We start from the raw sequence: 21726 nt of genomic DNA, 5'->3' as shown, positions 1-21726 counted from the left end.
TTTCTGGGCATCTCTAGGTCTCAATCATTCCAGCAATACAAACTGCTACTAAAATCATCTTCCTTAGCAAGTTTGCTTGTAGAGATTTTAGAATCACAACAAAGTAACCTCTTGGAAACCACCTCCTCAATTTTCTTATTATACAAATGAAGAATTCGGGCTCCAGAAAGTGGAAAGGATTTGTCTACTATGATTCAGCTTAAGACGATGTGGATGGATCATCTCCTGTGCCTTCAGAATATGCAAAAGAATTACAAGTACAGCCTGGATACAACCTCTGCCCCTGTTCTAAATGCGCATCTCTTTTGTTTGCTTGTTTGGGATTAAATCGTTCTGGTATGAAAACAAATATTCATTTGCTTAACTACTTAATCAATTTTTTTAATTTAATTTATGAACAAATAAATAATGATAGAAAAATAGAATAAGTATGGATCAAGAATTCCTATGAAATAGCTACTCCATTAATCCATAGATGAAAACATAGAGACCTCTCCATGTAGTAAGAAATACAAAGAAGTAAAAAGTCAATCAAACCCTCAAAGTTTCAATAACCCTGAGAGTGGCAATGTGTTCAAAGACTAAATCGAGGCATATAAATTGTTTCCTCATAAACTGACCTGGGAAAGTGTCTTCAAGAACAGAAAAGCTTCTCTGTGATTTAAAAGGAGGGATAAAATTGTGGAAAGACATTCCAGTTTGAATCAGATTACTTGGTTTTCTCCTAAGAAAACCAGATTATTTGGTTTTACTCCTCTAAGAGTACTGTGTGCATAAAAATTTCTTCTATTTCAGTTCATCTTTAATTCTGTTTTCTCTATATACTTTGTTTATACCTTCTTTTACTAAAATGTATCCTTCTTTATCTACAGCTTTTCAAATATTTCTTCTCTCTTTGCACCTCCTCCAACCCATGTAATAAATCCTCTTACCTTCTTAGGGAAGAAGAACTTCTGAAGTGTAGAGGTCTGCTTCTTACTACTAGAAGATTCAATGAAAAAGCAAAAGCAGCAAGCATTTCTGAGCTCAGCATTAGATCTCAGAGTTCCCTGAGTGTCCCCTACTTTCTATCATCTCTACTTTCTGCATCTTCCCTTCTTGAATTTCCACTTCCTTTCAGTAAGGATAGGAGCATATGTATTTACTTCCCTTCTCTCACCTTAGAACCTTCTCCTGATTCATACAACTTGATGTCTAGAATCACCTTTCTCTCACCTTTGCCATCACCGGCAAAACACGTTTTTAAAAAATCTCTCATTCTTTCAGCTCTATGTCTCTGTAACTCCAACTAATATATTTTCAGGGGAACTAGAAGGAAAGGACTTCTGCATTTCTAGTTGTTACAAAGAAATTCATAAATGTCCAGTTTTAATTATTCCATCCTCCAAAATATTTTTTCCATCATTGCTAGGTAAATGAAGATTCCTCACCCCTTTGATCTGGCCCATTGCTATTCAAGTTCTTGTGAACAAATTCATTCTGATATTTTCAGACATGTAGAAAAGTGTTGGCTCTTACCTGGCTCTCTGGAAGTTAGGGTAGGATTATATGCCCACAAGATTATAGGGGAAAAAATATAGAGTTTAATTTTCAATTTATATTCACTCTTTTCTCCAACCTTCAAAGAAAGAAGCTCTAACTATTGATCTATACCTAGCAAAAAATTTCCACATGTTGACTTCTGGGAAAAGAAATCTTTCAAATACTTTAAATGTTAAAAACAAAAATCTACATTTGATTTGACCTTGAGTTTTGAGTTTCAATTGATTAAACTGAAATCTCCATTAGCTTTATCATTGTTTTATATTTGTACTCTTTAAAAGACCTGTTTTACATCTCTGATATCAGAGGTCAGGCATATGTGAGTTAAAGGACTTCTTCTGGAAAACTTTGGACATATCTTTTCAGGAACTCTGTGTTATGGAAAACTCACAGAACTTACTAAATAATAGTACAGTCTATTTCTATATTTTCTTGTAAAGGAGCCAAATTGTCAGGGCTACAATTTTGCTGTCTTGACTGATAGAAATTAGCATGTACTTAAAGACTTCCCCTATCCTTTTCTGTTTTCAGAGATGATTTCCCTAATTCATTTGATTTGAATTAATTATTTTTAAATATTTGATCTATAATATTATATTAGTTTCAGGCATACAACATAGTGATTCAGTATTTTTAAGGACTATGCACCATTTAAAGTTACAATAAATTATTGACTATCTTTTCTGTTCTGTACAATATATCCTTGTTGTTAATCTATTTTGTACATGGTAATTTGTATCTTTTAATCCCCTACCCCTATCCTGACGCTCCCCTCTCCTCTCTCCCCATGGGTAACCAGTAGTTTGTTCTCTATATCTGTGACTTTATTTCTGCTTTGTTATATTAATTTGTTTGTTTTGCTTTTTATGTTCCGCATATAAGTCACAATAAACAGGATTTTGTCTTTCTTTGTCTGATATTTCACCAAGCATAATATCCTACAGGTTCATCCAAGTTGTTGCAACTGGCAAAATTTCATTCTTTTGAGAGTCATTTCCTAGGCAGGTTGATAGGAAATCTAGGGGTCCCCAAGGAGAGAGGGGTCTGGAATTCTCAAAGAGGAAGAAAGGACAAACTTTTCACAGTCTTTGTAGACCAGGACCTGGGGACTGGAGTCGATGAAAATGAGGGGGTAACAGGCAGGAAGGCCAGGGGTCTCCAAATGGAGGAAATAGCCTGCAAGTGTCAGACATTTTTATCTCTCTTAAGCGGCAGGAGGAAATAAACTAGCAATATTTTTTTCCTTCTCTACACAAATTTAAAGGGAGGTTTCTCTTAAAATACTGTGTTGCCATAATGACACCTGGTTTCGCCTGAAGTTAGCTATTCTTGAGCCTAGAGATAACCAATGCCTTTTTCTTATGGAAATGTTTCTCTTAAGCTATGCTAATGTACTATGCCTTTACCCCAAACTCTGTCTCCAAGTCGGTTCAGCCTCTTGGCCCAGAACCTACTTGACAAACCAGTATGTTATACTCAGATATTGTTCCCCTAATCTATGTAAATGAAACTATTTCTATGGTGGTCTGCCCTTTTTTAAGATTCAAGTTAATCATTTTATGGCCCAGGATAAACCATTTGGTGCCAAGATTATCCCAAAATGCATCTTATGGGCGAGGGGCCTGGTGCCATTCTGAATTTTAAGACATTCCTTTCTTTCATTAACAGACTGCTAGTGACTATATAACATCCAGCTGAAGACTAGCAGGGGGGTACTCTTTCTGCCCCCTTCTGATGCCTATGTCAGAAGCTTTCTCTATCTCCTTTATACTTTAATAAAACTTTATTACACAAAAGCTCTGAGTGATCAAGCCTTGTCTCTGGCCCTGGATTGAATTCTTCTCCTCCGGGGGCCAAGAATCCCGGTGTATTCGCGTGATTCAACAACAACCTTTCACTTTTTTATACCTGAGTAGTAGTACAGTATATATATATATGTGTGTGTATACACACACACACACACACACACATATATATATTTACAAATAATTCTACTGTGTCTTCTTTTTTGTCTTTCTTTGCCATGAATGGTCTATGAGCCCCTCTTTTGTCCTGACTGCTGCAGCCACCATCATGCAAGTTTCAGGGCAAGAGTTGATCTCTTTCACCATTGCTACTGCTGCTACTGCCTAAGTCGCTTCAGTCTACTTGGTATGATTAAAGAGTGAAACAGGTTTTTCTTTCTATTACCATAACTCTGCAGGGATAAGGCTTCAAGTTGTTATAAGACAATCAAAAGTTCAGGCAAAAAAAAAAGGAAGCGTGAATAGTTATATAAATAGGGTTATGTTCAGAGCCTAAAGTGCAAATCCAGATCACCACTAAAAAGGTTTAGGAATGCTTCTTAGGCCCACTACCATCTTCACCATCATGAGCTTTCTTGTACTCTGTAAAGGGATCCACAGCATGTCTGCTCTACTTTGATTCCAGCCCCACTGAGCACTGAACACACACACACAAGCACAAACTCATACAAGTCCACAGAGAGAGAAATAGACAGTTTTTTGTTGTTTTATTTGTTTTTCCCCTTTATTGCAGTCTGGCAAGGTGACCTAATTCCTAATGTTCTATACCAGGATGGGCCTAATCTGAGTATTATTAAGTGGGTGAATATTGACTTTCTTCAAGAGAATCATGAGATTCATCCAGAGATGTGTGGTTTCATCATTTGGTTCAAAAATTTCACTGAACTAGAATTCTTTTGTACATGCTTTGATGTTCAATTTTTAATTATCCAAGTAGAATATTTCACCAAACCCATCTGTATTTTTCTGGGTAAAGTAGCTATTTATTTGATTATTTTCCATTAAAGTTTATTACAAGATAAAGTGCTTATCATTTACTCTTCTTCCCCAGATGTACAATATCTTAGTTACCTCAGTTTTAGCATTGTTTCAAAAATAAAGCAGAATAAAATAAAACAAAAAATGAAATGAAGTAAATTCTTCTTGAAGAGCAGAACTCATAGAAACAGAGGTCATAAACAGAATAGTTTAGAAATGGTACGATTTAACTCATGTTTTAAAAGGTCATATTTTTTTTTCTCTAAAAACAGTAAAGTCAATATAGTAATAACTTTGATAAAATATATCCTAATTATTACAGGACAGAACATGTCTCAGTTTATCAATTGCATATTAATATTTCCTCCACTGGCCTCAGGTTTTAATTCATTCAGAATTAGCTTTTATTTACCTCAAAAGTGGGCTATAATATTGATTTATCAGTAACAAAGGGGCAGTCTTTCTCAAGTCAAATTTGAAGCTGTATATCTGGAAAGGCAGAATGGTGGCTTCAGACTGGTCAGTCTTGACAAATATATAAGGCATTAACTCCCAAAGCCAGCTTTCAGAGCACTGCTCTGAGACTTAAGAGATGGAAAATCTAGAATAGCATTCTAAATTCCCATGACATTCAACTGGCTGATTTTAAAATGATTATGGAAATCAATGCACAACATTACTTACTTCTCTCTCTCTCTCCTCTCCTTCCCCCTCCCCCCTCCCCCTTTCTCTGTATTTGATTCTCTGTGTCTGCCTCCCTGTCTTTGTCCTTCTCTCCTTGCCTCTGGTCTCTTTCTATCTTTCTTTCTTCTATATATATATCATCTGCATTAACACATACTGAACATGATCTATGAAGCAACATGATAGGATGGAACTAGAAGTAACTATTGGGCAAATTATCAAATAAAATGAAATATTAAGGAATTAATTTTACTTTTAGACTTTTACAAAAGTTCCGCTTTAACAAGGAATGAAAACATATAACAAGCTGCCAAGTCTCTTTCCATCCTTTGACTCCCTCACTCCTAACAGAGAAACCAACACCAACAATACAGCAACTGTTTGAACTTCATCCAGATCCTGCCCCAATGATGTTCTCTTGAATCCTCCAACATTGGGATTTTCAGTCCCAACTTCTTATCTAGATTCATTGGCCAGTTCCAAAGGTGAAGGAACAAAAGAGAGTACAGTAAGTTCTTCAGATATTCTTTCATTTTTTTATGAACATTTAGAAGGAAGAAGGATACTTTGCTTTCTCATTCCAAATTGTGAAACACACAGTCTCTCTTACCCTCTTTAAAATCTTTTGAAAATGTCTAATTCTTATGATGACTCTTCTGTGCTCAGGAGTGTGAAAGGAAACTTGCTAAGATTTTCCTGAGATGTCTCTGATTCTGGGATGTTACCCTGTGGTTATTAAACATAGTGTTGGGGTGTAAAAGATTCTCATTGCCTACTATGTATAAAAACATGAGAAGAAACAAATAAATATTTAAAAGCTCATTTGCCTTCAGACAGTTCAAAATACAGTGGTGAAACAGTAAATTTTAATGCACTGTCTATAACCTTGCAGTAAGATAAAATTATTCTGAATGTACATTTTATAGAAGGAAGCAACATGTTCTTTTTTAGGTAGTCAAGTCTAAATTTAATCAACAGGAGCATGATATAGATTTAAAGAAATGCATGCAAGTTAGAAGGTTCCTGAAGTCCTTCCAATTTTACATATGACAAAAATAATTTCACAAGGGATAGTTAGTTAGGGAGTTTGGGATGGACAAGTACACACTGCTATCTTTAAAATGGATAACCAACAAGGTCTTACTGAATAGCACAGGAAAGTCAATCAATGATACGTGCCAGCCTGGATGCGAGGGAATTTGAGGAAGAACGGAAACATGTATATAAATGGTTTAGTCACTTTGCTGTGCACTTGAAACTATCACAACTGTTTTAATTGGATATACTCCATATTAAATAGTTAAAAGTTTTTTTAAAAGTACTGCCTATAATCAGAAAGCAAATATCTAATCAGTGATTTACTTTCCTGTGTGCTTCCTCATTGTATATTGTAGCACTAACACCAAAGAAACACTATGCAATAACATATTTTTCAGATTGTCTTCTACTCTCAGGAGTTTTGGGACAAGAAATAATTGTTCATTCATTGATTACTACACTTAGTAAACATATACTTACTGTCTATGGAGGATCTGCTATATAAGACATGGTAATCATGTAGGATAGTACAAAAGGCAGAAACACTTATACAGCACACAGGGTGTGCTAGACAGGAAGTATGCTAGACAGGAAGAAATGTGAAAAGTTTGGAGTGGGAGGGTTTGGAAGAATTTCCTTAGGCAATACTGGAAATTTCACTGATGCCAAGGTCAAAAGATTCAAGCAAGTATTATGTGAGCACTAAGCTTTACCTGAAATGGGAGGTTGGGGTTAATTTTGGAGGTGTTTTGGGGCAAGTGAAAGAGGGAGATTATACATAACAATGGGAACACCTTATTTAACATAGCATTGTTGCCTAAAACATGCAGGCAAGGGAAGTAGGAAAAAAGGAAACATTAATAACAGTTTCTTGAGCAATCATTATGTCTCTGACCACATTATTTCTTGATACTTAGTGGATATGGATCAGAGTGTTATCCTGAAGTTCCTGTCTAAATTTGAAGTTTCCCATGAGCCCCTGTAATGCTAGTATCTTCACTATATTTTAAACCTTCTTGTAGTTCTTATGCTTTGAGATAGGAATGTCATCCGTTATTGACTGTGTGGTCCCCTTACTTTTCTCATTTCGCTTGTTCTCTCTGTATAAGACTCAAAGGCTTTCTATCTGTAGACCCTCAGGGACTTTCCCATATTCTTAGTGGAAAGAAAAAAAAAAAAAAATGAGTAAAATGAATCAGGAAATTGAGCTGAAAGTTCTTTATTAGGAAGAAGTCATATCATTGAGGGTGGACATTATTTCGCCAAGTTCAGAAGATAAAATCTGGGGAAATACTGGGACTTCCATGACAGTCTAATGTTTAAGGCTTGGTCTAATGCAGGGGGTGAGAGTTCTATTTCTGTTCAGGGAGCTAAGATCTGACATGCCTTGTGGCCTAAAAAACCAGAACATAAAATCCACAGAAACAATATTGTAACTCAAAAATGACTTTAAATTTTTTGAATTGTTAAACAATAGAAGAATTCAGGGAAATAGGATCTTCCAGTTGAAAGAGTCAACTCTTAGGTAGATTGATAAGGAGTCCAGGGCCACAAGGGATCTGGACCTCTCGAGGAGGAGAAAAGGACAAACTATTTTTTTCTACATTACATTGTCTTAGTCATATAAGAAATTTTTTCTTAAACTTTGAGTTGTTTTGACAACAGTCTGAAGATTAACTTTCTTTAAGCCCAGAGCTAATGATTAAATGATGCTTACTCCTTGGAAAGACAACTATGACCAACCTAGATAGCATATTGAAAAGCAGAGACATTACTTTGCCTACAAAGGTCCATCCAGTCAAGGCTATGGTTTTTCCAGTGGTCATGTATGGATGTGAGAGTTGGACTGTGAAGAAAGCTGAGCACCGAAGAATTGATGCTTTTGAACTGTGGTGTTGGAGAAGACTCTTGCGAGTCCCTTGGACTGCAGGGAGATCCAACCAGTCCATTCTAAAGGAGATCAGCCCTGGGTGTTCTTTGGAAGGAATGATGCTAAAACTGAAACTCCAGTACTTTGGCCACCTCATGTGAAGAGTTGGAAAAGACCCTGATGCTGGGAGGGATTGAGGGCAGGAGGAAAAGGGGATGACAGAGGATGAGATGGCTGGATGGCATCACTGACTCGATGGACGTGAGTTTGAGTGAACTCTGGTAGATGGTGATGGACAAGGAGGCCTGGCATGCTGTGATTCATGGGGTCACAAAGAGTCGGACATGACTGAGCGACTGAACTGAACTGAACTAAATGATTAAACAACAAAACAATTCATCTTGCTCAAGAATATGTTTTTCTTTAAACTTTGTACTAATGAAAGAAAGTGAAAGTGAAGTCGCTCAGTCATGCCCGACTCTTTGCAACACCATGGACAGTAGCCTGCACCAAGCTCCTCCATCCACAGGATTTTCAAGGCAAGAATACTGGAGTGGGTTGCCATTTCCTTCTTCAGGGAATCTTCCCAACCCAGGGATCAAACCCAGGTCTCTTGCATTGTAGACAGAGGCTTTACCTTCTGAGCCATCAGGAAAGTCCACTAATGATTATATAAAAATAATGGATGTTGCTTGAGGACATGGTTCTCCTTCTTAAGAACCTGCTGACTAATCCTGTTATTTTAGGATTTAGGGAGAGCCTTTGATAAGACCTTTCCATTGTTAGTAACCAATTGAAAAATTATATAAGGTCTTGATGAGACCAGCTATTGGGGCACTCTCCTGTTCCCCTTCTGATGTCTGTGTCAGAAGCTTTCTCTGTCCCTTTTTCACTGTAATAAAACTGCCACGCAAAAGCTCTGAGTGATCAAATTTTGTCTCTGGCCGTGGATTGAAACTGTCTGCTCTGGAAGCCAAAAATCTGACACCATTTAATATAAGCTATCACAATGGTCATCAACTCAAGGAATTCAAATGGGAACTCTGTAATAACCTAGAGGTGTGGGAATGGGCCAGAGGTGGGAGAGAGATTCAGTTGGGAGGAAAAATACATACACCTATGGTTAATTCATATTAATGTATGGTAGTAATCAAACCAATATTGTAAACCAATCATCAATCAATTAGAAATAAATATTCATGTTAAAAAAAAAAAAGACAGGATCTCAATGGTATTTGTAGGTAAGAGCATTAACCACACCAGTCACCAAATTCTGACAGGCAGCCTGAAATTCTGGGGTGAATTCCTTGCCAAAGTTTCAAGCCAGTGTACTCACCAGTATATTGCCCAGGAGCTGTGTGGTAGAGATAAAAAACAAAGACAATGTTAGCAGAGGCACCCAATTTGAACTTAGTATTTCAGTCTCATCTCAAGCTGTGCCCCTAGAATATAAGCAGAAAGATGGCTGAAGTGTAGATGTTACTACTGATGTGAAGCCACCCATATCAGCCTGAATTTATACTTAGAGATGTTTCTCTTTTTCTGTCTTAATTCCAAACTTGCTATCATTTTTTTATTTTTTTGAACTGTTTCAAGAAGCAATATATCATTTTGTCTTCCTTGCTTAGAAAAGAAGAGATAAGGGAAAATCATGAGACAAAATTTTTAAGTGACATAAAAGAAGAAAGTCTTAATACCCAAACACTTAAACAGTCAAAATGTTTAAATATGAAGAAGATACTGCAGAGAACAAACAGAGGAAAACAAGAATGAATAAGAGGAAACGATGCCTGGAAACAAAGAAGGTAAAACATTGCCCATAAATCAGCAAAGGACAGTCCCCAAAATAGTCAAAGAACCTCTGAGTGGAGGGGTAGACAACCAGCAGCCTAGGGGGTGAAAACAGCACAAGGTCAGAGGGAGTCAGTGCCTGCCAGAATCTCAGGCAATGGCTCTGTCCCCACACACCCAGCTGACATTCACTCTCCTTCAGCCTGCCCTGTAAGTTGAATACCTGCCCGCCTACAGTATCCGGACCAACTTCAGCCACCCTCATCTTACTCCACAAGTCAATGACAGTAGCCTCCTTCTCAAAAGTCAGATACACCATGATGTGTGTTTGTGCAGCTGCAAGTTGTGTCAAAAGCAGGTGTAAGCAGCAGGGGCCCTGGTCTTCCTTGTGAGCCCCACCCAGCCTCCTGCCCTCCCTGCTTCTGAGAGCAGATTAGCCCAGGGCATAATACAAGTTCATTGGTTTGGGGGAATGTAAGATGCACTCTTGTTGTTCAGTGCTCTTCATCTGTGATTGGCTGATCCAGTGTGTCTAGACTCAGAAACTCTACTCTCCCTGATCTTATCTCTTAGCTTCATTTCCTTCATCCATCCATTGCCTCTACAAATATATTCCCAGTCTCATTTATGCATAAATATTTTAGTCGGATCTTGTGTAATGTATCTTACAGTTTAAACCTATGAATTAAATTTTATCTATGAATTTAAAAAGTTAAATTGATAGATATGAAAACTAAGACTTAGAAAGCAAAAATTTTATCAAGTTGACTTTATATGGAGCTTCACTCTGTTTCTGGAAATATTTATAAGAGGTTGAAATGGATAAATATTTTGTCTTAGATTTATTGCTTTCTTTCTCCTTGTATAAATACTTTGGGCCACAAAATTCGATTTTCACCCATCCTGTCATTGAAATAAAGCTCTATCAAGTTAATGAAAAATAATAAATATTGTCTTTCTAGCAGCTACTGAACTAGGTTTATGGAGCATGCATGATAATGGGAACAATTTAATGAGAAACAAAAAAAAATCTGATAATTATGATATGACTGTAGAGAAAATGCAGAGGAATTGCAAACAAGATTTATATTATTCAGCTTGATAAAGTCTGACAGGATTTCTGGGAAAACAAGAAGTGCAGAAATTTCCAAATCTGTGTCCTCAAGAAAAAGTAAAAATGGACCCAGGAATGAACATTCAAATCAAATTTCATTCTTCTCAATTCAAATACTACTACAATGATATACAAATATATACCCACTAGCATACCTGGAAAGAAGGAAGGAAGGATGGAAGAAAAGAAGAAGAAAGGGAGGAAGGAAGGATGGATGGAAAAAGGGCCTAGGAGAAGGGAAAAGAATGTAATGAAAGGGAAGGAAAAAGAAAACAATATAAAGAACAAGAAAGCTTGACAATTCTGAAATTTTGCAAACCTGTAAAGAAAAGTGTTCATACTTTGCTAGTGATAATGTAAAACAGTACAAATGATTTTGAAAATATTTGATGGTGTCTACTGAAGCAGAGGTATCACCTAAATCAAATCTCTTATGATTATACAGTGGAAGTGAGAAATAGATTTAAGGGACTAGATCTGATAGACAGAGTGCCTGATGAACTATGGATGGAGGTTCGTGACATTGTACAGGAGACAGAGATCAGGATCATCCCCATGGAAAAGAAATGCAAAAAGCAAAATGGCTGTCTGAGGAGGCCTTACAAATAGCTGTGGAAAGAAGAGAAGCGAAAAGCAAAGGAGAAAAGGAAAGATATAAGCATCTGAATGCAGAGTTCCAAAGAATAGCAAGGAGAGATAAGAAAGCCTTCCTCAGCGACCAATGCAAAGAAATAGAGGAAAACAACAGAATGGGAAAGACTAGAGATCTCTTCAAGAAAATTAGAGATACCAAGGGAACATTTCATGCAAAGATGGGCTTGATAAAGGACAGAAATGGTATGGATCTAACAGAAGCAAAAGATATTAAGAAGAGGTGGCCAGAATACACAGAAGAACTGTACAAAAAAGATCTTCATGACCAAGATAATCACGATGGTGTGATCACTCACCTAGAGCCAGACAACCTGGAATATGAAGTAAAGTGGGCCTTAGAAAGCATCACTATGAACAAAGCTAGTGGAGGTGATGGAATTCCAGTGGAGCTATTTCTAATCCTGAAAGATGATGCTATGAAAGTGCTGCACTCAATATGCCAGCAAATTTGGAAAACTCAGCTGTGGCCACAGGACTTGAAAATGGATGAAAACTCTACAGAAAGCAGGAATAGAAGGAACATACCTCAACATAATAAAAGCTATATATGACAAACCCACAGCAAACATTATGCTCAATGGTGAAAAATTGAAAGCATTTCCCGTAAAGTCAGGAATAAGACAAGGATGCCCACTTTCACCACTACTATTCAACATAGTTTTGGAAGTTTTGGCCACAGCAATCAGAGCAGAAAAATAAATAAAAGGAATCCAAATTGGAAAAGAAGAAGTAAAACTCTCACTGTTTGCAGATGACAAACAGGTTCTAGATATAGAAAACCCTAAAGACTCCACCAGAAAATTACTAGAGCTAATCAATGAATATAGTAAAGTTTCAGGATATAAAATCAACACACAGAAATCCCTTGCATTCCTATACATTAATCATGAGAAAATAGAGAAATTAAGGAAACAATTCCATTCACCATTGCAATGAAAAGAATAAAATACTTAGGAATATATCTACCTAAAGAAACAAAAGACTTATATATAGAAAACTATAAAACACTGGTGAAAGAAATCAAAGAGGACACTAATAGATGGAGAAATATACCATGTTCATGGATTGGAAGAATCAATATAGTGAAAATGAGTATACTACCCAAAGCAGTCTATAGATTCAATGGATTCCTATCAAGCTACCAATGGTATTTTTCACAGAGCTAGAACAAATACTTTCACAATTTGTACGTAAATACAAAAAACCTCGAATACCCAAAGCAATCTTGAGAAAGAAGAATGGAACTGGAGGAATCAACCTGCCTGACTTCAGGCTTTACTACAAAGCTACAGTCATCAAGACATTATGGTACTGGCACAAAGACAGAAACATAGATCAATGGAACAAAATAGAAAGCCCAGAGATAAATCCACGCACATATGGACACCTTATCTTTGACAAAGGAGGCAAGAATATACAATGGATTAAAGACAAGCTCTTTTACAAGTGGTGCTGGGAAAACTGGTCAACCACTTGTAAAAGAATGAAACTAGAACACTTTCTAATACCATACACAAAAATAAACTCAAAATGGATTAAAGATCTAAACATAAGACCAAAAACTATAAAACTCCTAGAGGAGAACATAGGCAAAACACTCTCCGACATAAATCACAGCAGGATCCTCTATGACCCACCTCCCAGAATATTGGAAATAAAAGGAAAAATAAACAAATGGGGCCTAATTAAAATTAAATGCTTCTGCACAACAAAGGAAACTATAAACAAGGTGAAAAGACAGCCTTCAGAATGGGAGAAAATAATAGCAAATGAAGCAACTGACAAAGAACTAATCTCAAAAATTTACAAGCAACTCCAGAAAGATAAATGACCCAATCAAAAAATGGGCCAAAGAACTACATAGACTTTTCTCCAAAGGAGACATACAGATGGCTAACAAACACATGAAAAGATGCTCAACATCATTATCAGAGAAATGCAAATCAAAACCACTATGAGGTACCATTTCACGCCAGTCAGAATGGCTGTGATCCAAAAGTCTACAAGCAATAAATGCTGGAGAGGGTGTGGAGAAAAGGGAACCCTCTTACACTGCTGGTGGGAATGAAAACTAGTACAGCCACTATGGAGAACAGTGTGGAGATTTCTTAAAAACTGGAAATAGAACTGCCTTATGACCCAGCAATCCCACTGCTGGGCATACACACTGAGGAAACAAGAAATGAAAGAGACACGTGTACCCCAATGTTCATCGCAGCACTGTTTATAATAGCCAGGACATGGAAGCAACGTAGATGTCCATCAGCAGATGAATGGATAAGAAAGGAGTGGTACATATACACAATGGAGTATTACTTAGCCATTAAAAAGAATACATTTGAATCAGTTCTAATGAGGTGGATGAAACTGGAGCCTATTATACAGAGTGAAGAAAGCCAGAAAGAAAACACTAATACAGTATACTAACACTATGCCAAAGCGTTTGACTGTGTGGATCACAATAAACTGTGGAAAATTCTGAAAGAGATGGGCATACCAGACCATCTGACCTGCCTCCTGAGAAACCTATATGCAGGCCAGGAAGCAACAGTTAGAACTGGACATGGAACAACAGACTGGTTCCAAACAGGAAAAGGAGTACATCAAGGCTGTATATTGTCACCCTGCTTATTTAACTTACATGTAGAGTACATCATGAGAAACGCTGGGCTGGAAGAAGCACAAGCTGGAATCAAGATTGCCAGGAGAAATATCAATAACCTCAGATATGCAGATGACACCACTCTTATGGAAGAAAGTGAAGAGGAACTAAAAAGCCTCTTGAGGAAAGTGAAAGAGGAGAGTGAAAAAGTTGGCTTAAAGCTCAACATTCAGAAAACGAAGATCATGGCATCCGGTCCCATCACTTCATGGGAAATAGATGGGGAAACAGTGGAAACAGGGTCAGACTTTATTTTTGGGGGCTCCAAAATCACTGCAGATGGTGACTGCAGCCATGAAATTAAAAGATGCTTATTCCTTGGAAGGAAAGTTATGACCAACCTAGATAGCATATTGAAAAGCAGAGATATTACTTTGCCAACAAAGGTCCATCTACTCAAGGCTATGGTTTTTCTAGTGGTCATGTATGGATGTGAGAGTTGGACCATGAAGGAAGCTGAGTGCCAAGAAATTTATGCTTTTGAACTGTGGTGTTGGAGAAGACTCTTCAGAGACCCTTGGACTGCAAGGAGATCCAACCAGTCCATTCTAAAGGAGATCAGTCCTGGGTGTTCAGTGGAAGGAATGATGCTGAAGCTGAAACTCCAGTACTTTGGCCACCTCATGCGAAGAGTTGACTCATTGGAAAAGACTCTGATGCTGGGAGGGATTGGGGGCAGGAGGAGAAGTGGACGACAGAGAATGAGATGGCTGGATTGCATCACCGACTCAATGGACGTGAGTTTGAGTGAACTCCGGGAGTTGGTGATGGACAGGGAGGGCTGGTGTGCTGCGATTCATGGGCCTGCAAAGAGTCGGACTCAACTGAGAGACTGAACTGAAACTGAACTGAAACTGAAGCAGAGGGGTTTCCCTGTTATCTCAGCTGGTAAAGAATCCTCCCGCAATGCAGGAGACCCCAGTTCGATTCCTGCATCAGGAAGATACCCTGGAGAAGGGAAAGGCTACCCACTCCAGTATTCTGGCCTGGAGAATTCCATGGACTGTATAGCCCATGGGATCGCAAAGATTGGGACACAGCTGAGTGACCTTCACTCACTAAGGTTTGCAAGACAGCAGTGACTATTAAGCCACAAAAGTCTCTTTTTGCCTTCTAGTCAGTCCTATGTATATCACAATATTATAATATAAGCAAAGAGGGAGCAAAGCTACCTCCCCCTTGTTTCTTTCCTTCATGTAGATCTGTATAAGATGACAGAGAAAACCAGGATAAAAAGAGGTTAGGAAAGGTGGAGCAATCGGGACAGTAAAATGCATAATCTTAGAACAGTGGTGTCCTTAGGCAGAAGAACTTAATGGATTTAAGTGAAGTTCTGGACAATTAAAGAGAGAGAAGACATTTACAAGAAAGGCTAAATAACAATTGATTTAAATAAAACATACCAATGATCTAACTCTCAAATCAAGCTGCAACTTGAATTCTTTAAGAGAAAGTAAGACTAAGGAGCAGAGTCTGTAGAGTTGCTCCTGTAATTCATAGGTTTAAACTGTAATTCATAGATTTAAACTGTAAGAGACACATTGTACAATATCATACTAAAATATTGACATATAAACCAGCTTCCTGCCCTCCCTACTTCTGAAAGCAGATTAGCCCAGGGCATAACACAAGTTCATTAGTTTGGGGGAAAGTAAGATGCAGTCCTGTTCCTCAGGTTCCTTCATCTGTGATTGGCTGATCCAGTGTGTCTAGACTCAGAAACTCTGCTCTCCCTGTTCTTATCTCCCAAATTGATTTCCTTCATCAGTTGCTTCTACAAATTTAAAGGAGCAACTCTTTACAGCCATTACTGTCATGGCGTCAAAGATGCTGATATATTTTCCCAAGGTCTCAAGTAGCCCTTCATTTCTTTTTGTCTTCAATACTTTGCCCTCCCATGTTCCCATCAGAGTGAGAGACAGTGAAATAACTTAAGTACACCAACACAATGAAAATAAATCTTTGTATTGGGCAGAGACCAAATGCTCAATATTCTTCATAATTTTCCCATATTTGGTTTTTGGGCTCTGAAGATGAAAGGACCTTTCCTGGAAATCAGTTAGGAGCACTTAGAGGTATCTATGGGCCAAGGCATTTGCCACACCAGCCACCACTTTCTGAAAGGCAACCTGAATTTCTAGGATGAATACCTTGCCAAAGTAATAAGCCAGCACATTTATCAGTAGGTAGCCCAGGAGCTATGTGGAAAAAATGAGAAGCAAGGGCATGGTTAGTGCAGGTATCCAGGTTAGATTCAGAGTATTTCAGTCTCATCCCAAGCTGTGCCCCTAGGATATAAGCACAAACATGGTTGACGTGTAGATGTTACTACTGATGTAAAGCCACCCATATCAGCCTGACTTTATATTTTAAAATGTTACTGTCTTTCTACCTTAATCCAGAATTTGTTATCATTTTTATTCTTTTGGATTATTTTGAGAAGTGATACAGCATTTTTTTCCTTTGAAAGGAACAGATAAAGGGAAAATATTAGATAGCAACTTTTAAAGTGAATAGGGAAAGGTTTTTTTTTTTTGCATACTCAAAAAAAAAGTATAATTTAAAAAAAGAGAAGACATTGCAGAGAACAATAATGAACAAGAGGAAATGATAGCTGTGAGCAAAGAGGTAAAAAGAAACTAAATGATCCTGAAGAGTCAGTCCCTAGTACTGTAATCAGAATATCTATTTTCCATTCTAAACTGTGTTGTGCCATTTGTCCCTCTCGTCATGAGAAGAGTCTGGCCAAAAAATAGAAGAACATTGAAGGTCCCATAAACTTATCCTGAAGTACTCAGAATCTACATGCAACTTATCACAGTGCATCTCACTCAGCACAGCAAAGGTGCCCTTGAGGTCGTTGAGAGGTTTTATGCCCTCACCAAAGGAGTCTAGCATCTTCTTGCCATGTGCCTTCATCTTAGGGTTGCACATAATAGCATCAGCAGAGGACAAGTCCCCAAAGGACTCAAAGAGATTCTGAGTCCAGGGGTAGACAATCAGCAGCCTAAGGGGTGAAAATAGCACAAGGTCAGAGGGAGTCACCACCTCCTAGAATTTCAGGGGATGGCTCTGTCCCCACACTCCCAGCCGCCATTCACTCTCCTTAAACCTACCTTGTAAGCTGAATACCTGCTTGCCTAGGGTTTCAACACCAACTTCATCCAACCTCATCTTGCTCCACAAGAACATGAAAGAAAACTTCTCCTTAAAAGTCAGTTTAACCATAATGTCTGTTGGTATAGTTGCAAATTGTGTCAGAAGCAAGTATAAGCATCAGGGACCTGCTCTTTCTTTAAGCCCTGCCCAGCTTCCTGCCCTCCCTACTTCTGAAAGCAGATTAGCCCAGGGCATAACACAAGTTCATTAGTTTGGGGGAAAGTAAGATGCAGTCCTGTTCCTCAGTTTCCTTCATCTGTGATTGGCTGATCCAGTGTGTCTAGACTCAGAAACTCTGCTCTCCCTGTTCTTATCTCCCAAATTGATTTCCTTCATCAGTTGCTTCTACAAATTTATCCCCAGTATTATTTATATGTCAATATTTTAGTATGATATTGTACAATGTGTCTCTTACAGTTTAAATCTATGAATTACAGTTTAAACCTATGAATTACAGAATTACTTACAGAAAGTAAGACATAGAAAGCAAAAACTTTATCAAGCAGTTTCTAGAGGGAGCTATACTTAGTTTCTAGAGATATTTGTAAGAGGTTGGAATGAATAACTATTTTGTCATAGATTTAACTTGCTTTCTTTCTTGTATAAATACTTTAGGTCACAAAATTCTATTTTTCTCCATCCTTTATTTGAAATAAATGTCCATTAAGTAAGTGAAAAAGAAGAAATAATGTCTTTCTACCAACTATTGAAGTAGACTTAATGGATTTTATAGGGAAAAATTAAATGAGAAATAAAGAAAAATATAGCTATGATATGACTATAGAGAGAATGTAGAGGAATTACAAACAAGATTTATCTTATTCAGCCTGATAAAGTCTGAGAGGGTTTCTGGGAAAACAAAAAGTGAAGAAATTTCTATAGCGTTGTCCTCAGGAAAAAAAAAAGGTGGAATTGGACCCAGGAATGAAGATTAAAAATACATGTCACTGTCCTCAATTCAAAATAATACTACAATTATATACAAATATTTTCCAGTGTAGCTGGAAGGAAGGAAGGAAGAGAGGGAGGAGGAGGGAAGGATGGAAGAAGGGAAGGAGGGTCTAAGAGAAGAGAAAATAATGGAATGAAAGGGAAGGGGAAGGGAAATAACATAAAGAAGAGACTGACAATTTCAAAGTACTGCAAGGCTGTAGATAAACAAAAAATTTTATACTTTGCTAGTGATAAAGTGTGGCAGCTGTGAAGCTCTGGAGCTGTGGCTGCTTGAGGACATACACCACATCCAAGGGCAAAGGAGAAGCCCCAGCAAGACTGTAGGAGGGGTGAAATCGCATTTAGAATCAACCTCATACCTGCCAGAAATGCTCAGAGGACTCAAACATACCTTGTGTGCACCAAGACCCAGATACCCCACAGAGACTGAGAGAGAACTGTGTTTGAGCATCTCTGTGGAGGTACTGGTCAGCAGCAGACTGCTACAAGGGCAGGGGCTCTGGGTGCTGTAGACCTGGGTATGGCATAGCCCTTTTGGAGGAGGTCAACATTAACCCCACCATAGAGCCACCAGAACTTACATAGGACTGGGGAAAGACTCTTGGAGGGCACTAAAAAAAATGCACCAGGACCCAGTGGAAAGAAGCAGTGACCCCACAAGAGACTGCCCCAGACTCGCAGTGAGTGTCCAGGAGTCTCCAGGGGAGGTGTTGGTCATTGGTGGCCTGATGCAGGGTTTGGGGGCACTGAGTGTAGTAGTGTGTGCAGGGGACATTTTGAAGGAGGTCGCCATTATCTTCATTGAGGTCGCCATTCATGGATGTCACCAAACCTTCACCATAGTTTGGCCTCAGGTCAAATAACAGGAAGGGAACATTGCCCCCCCCCCCCATCAACAGAAAATTGGATTAAAGGTTTACTGAACATGGCTGAGAGGAGCTACTCCACGTTCAAGGTCAGGAGGGGCAACCGTGAGGAGATACCCCTCGTCCAAAGTAAGGAGCAGAGGCTGCACTTTGCTGGGAGGGTCATGGTGGAGAGGTCTGACAGAATGTGGTCCACTGGAGAAGGGAATGGCAAACCACTTCAGTATTCTTGCCTTGAGAACCCTATGAACAGTGTGAAAAGGCAAAATGATAGGATACTGAAAGAGGAAATCCCCAGGTCGGTAGGTGCCCCATATGCTACTGGAGATCAGTGGAGAAATAACTCCAGAAAGAATGAAAGGATGGAGACAAAGCAAAAACAATGCCCAGTATGGTTGTGACTGGTGATAGAAGCAAGGTCCGATGCTGTAAAGAGCAATATTGCTTGGCAACCTGGAATGTTAGGTCCACGAGTCAGGCACAAATAGGAAGTGGTCAAATAGGAGATGGCAAGAGTGAACGTCAACATTCTAGGAATCAGCGAACTAAAATGGACTGGAATGGGTGAATTTAACTCAGATGACCATTATATCTACTACTGTGGGCAAGAATCCCTTAGAAGAAATGGAGTAGCCATCATGGTCAACAAAAGAGTCCGAAATGCAGTACTTGGATGCAATCTCAAAAATGACAGAATTACCTCTGTTTGTTTCCAAGGCAAACCATTCAATATCAAAGTAATCCAAGTCTATGCCCCAACCAGTAACACTGAGGAAGCTGAAGTTGAATGGTTCTCTGAAGACCTACAAGACCTTTTAGAACTAACACCCAAAAAAGATGTCCTTTTCATTATAGGGGACTGGAATGCAAAAGTAGGAAGTCAAGAAACACCTGCAGTAACAGGCAAATTTGGCCTTGGAATACAGAATGAAGCAGGGCAAAGGCTAATAGAGTTCTGCCACAAGAATGCACTGGTCATAGAAAACACCCTCTTCCAACAACACAAGAGAAGACTCTACACATGGACATTAACAGATGGTCAATATCGAAATCAGATTGATTATATTTTTTGAACTCAAACATGAAAGCCCTATACAGTCAGCAAAAACAAGACAGGGAGTTGACTGTGGCACAGATCATGAACTCCTTATTGGCAAATTCAAACTTAAATTGAAGAAAGTAGGGAAATCACTAGATGATTCAGGTATGACCTACATTAAATCCCATATGATTATACAGTGGAAGTGAGAAATAGATTTAAGGGACTAGATCTGATAGAGTGCCTGATGAACTATGGATGGAGACAGGGTGATATTGTACAGGAGACAGGGATCAAGACCATCCCCATGGAAAAGAAATGCAAAAAAGCAAAATGGCTGTCTGAGGAGGCTTTACAAATAGCTGTGGAAAGAAGAGAAGTGAAAAGCAAAGGAGAAAAGGAAAGATATAAGCATCTGAATGCAGAGTTCCAAAGAATAGCAAGGAGAGAAAAGAAAGCCTTCCTCAGCCATCAATGCAAAGAAATAGAGGAAAACAACAGAATGGGAAAGACTAGAGATCTCTTCAAGAAAATTAGAGATACCAAGGGAAAGTTTCATGCAAAGATGGGCTGGATAAAGGACAGAAATGGTATGAACCTAACAGAAGCAGAAGATATTAAGAAGAGGTGGCAAGAATACACAGAAGAAGTATACAAAAAAGATCTTCACATACAAGATAATCACTATTGTGTGATCACTCACCTAGAGCCAAACATCCTGGAATGTGAAGTCAAATGGGCCTTAGTAAGCATCACTATGAACAAAGCTAGTGGAGGTGATGGAATTCCAGTTGAGCTGTTTCAAATCCTGGAAGATGATGCTGTGAAAGTGCTGCACTCAATATGCCAGCAAATTTGGAAAACTCAGCAATGGCCACAGGACTGGAAGATGTCAGTTTTCATTCCAATCCCAAAGAAAGACAATGCCAAAGAATGCTCAAACTACTGCATAATTGCACTCATCTCACACGCTAGTAAAGTAATGCTCAAAATTCTCCAAGCCAGTCTTTGACAGCACATGAACCGTGAACTTCCAGATGTTCAAGCTGTATTTAGAAAAGGCAGGGGAACCAGAGATCAAATTGCCAACATCCGCTGGATCTTCAAAAAAGCCAAAGAGTTCAAAAAAGCATCTATGTCTGTTCTATTGACTATGTCAAAGCCTTTGACTCTGTGGATCACAACAAACTGGGTAATTCTTAAGAAGATGAGAATACCAGACCACCTGACCTGCCTCTTGAGAGACCTGAATGCAGGTCAAGAAGCAACAGTTAGAACTGGACATGGAACAATAGACTGATTCCAAATAAGAAAAGGAGTATGTCAAGGCTGTATATTGCCACCCTGCTTATTTAACTTCTATGCAGAGTACACCATGAGAAATGCTGGACTGGATGAAGCACAAGCTGGAATCGAGATTGCCAGGAGAAATATCAATAACCTCAGATGTGCAGATGGCACCACCCTTATGGCAGAAAGCAAAGAGGAACTAAAGAGCCTCTTGATGACAGTGAAAAAGGAGAGTGAAAAAGTTGGCTTAAAACTCAATATTAAGAAAACCAAGATCATG

General features: G+C 38.5%; 1 pseudogene; it reads right to left on the bottom strand.

Annotated features, from left to right (window-relative positions):
• Positions 1–9142: 9142 nt before the first annotated feature.
• Positions 9143–17366, bottom strand: LOC129629073 (hemoglobin subunit beta-like; annotated as a pseudogene).
• Positions 17367–21726: the final 4360 nt, after the last annotated feature.

Source organism: Bubalus kerabau, chromosome 15 (genome assembly GCF_029407905.1).
Source record: "Bubalus kerabau isolate K-KA32 ecotype Philippines breed swamp buffalo chromosome 15, PCC_UOA_SB_1v2, whole genome shotgun sequence".
NCBI classification, from domain to species: domain Eukaryota; kingdom Metazoa; phylum Chordata; class Mammalia; order Artiodactyla; family Bovidae; genus Bubalus; species Bubalus kerabau.
Note: the sequence above shows the minus strand (reverse complement) of the source record. Positions and strands in the feature narration are given on the sequence as shown.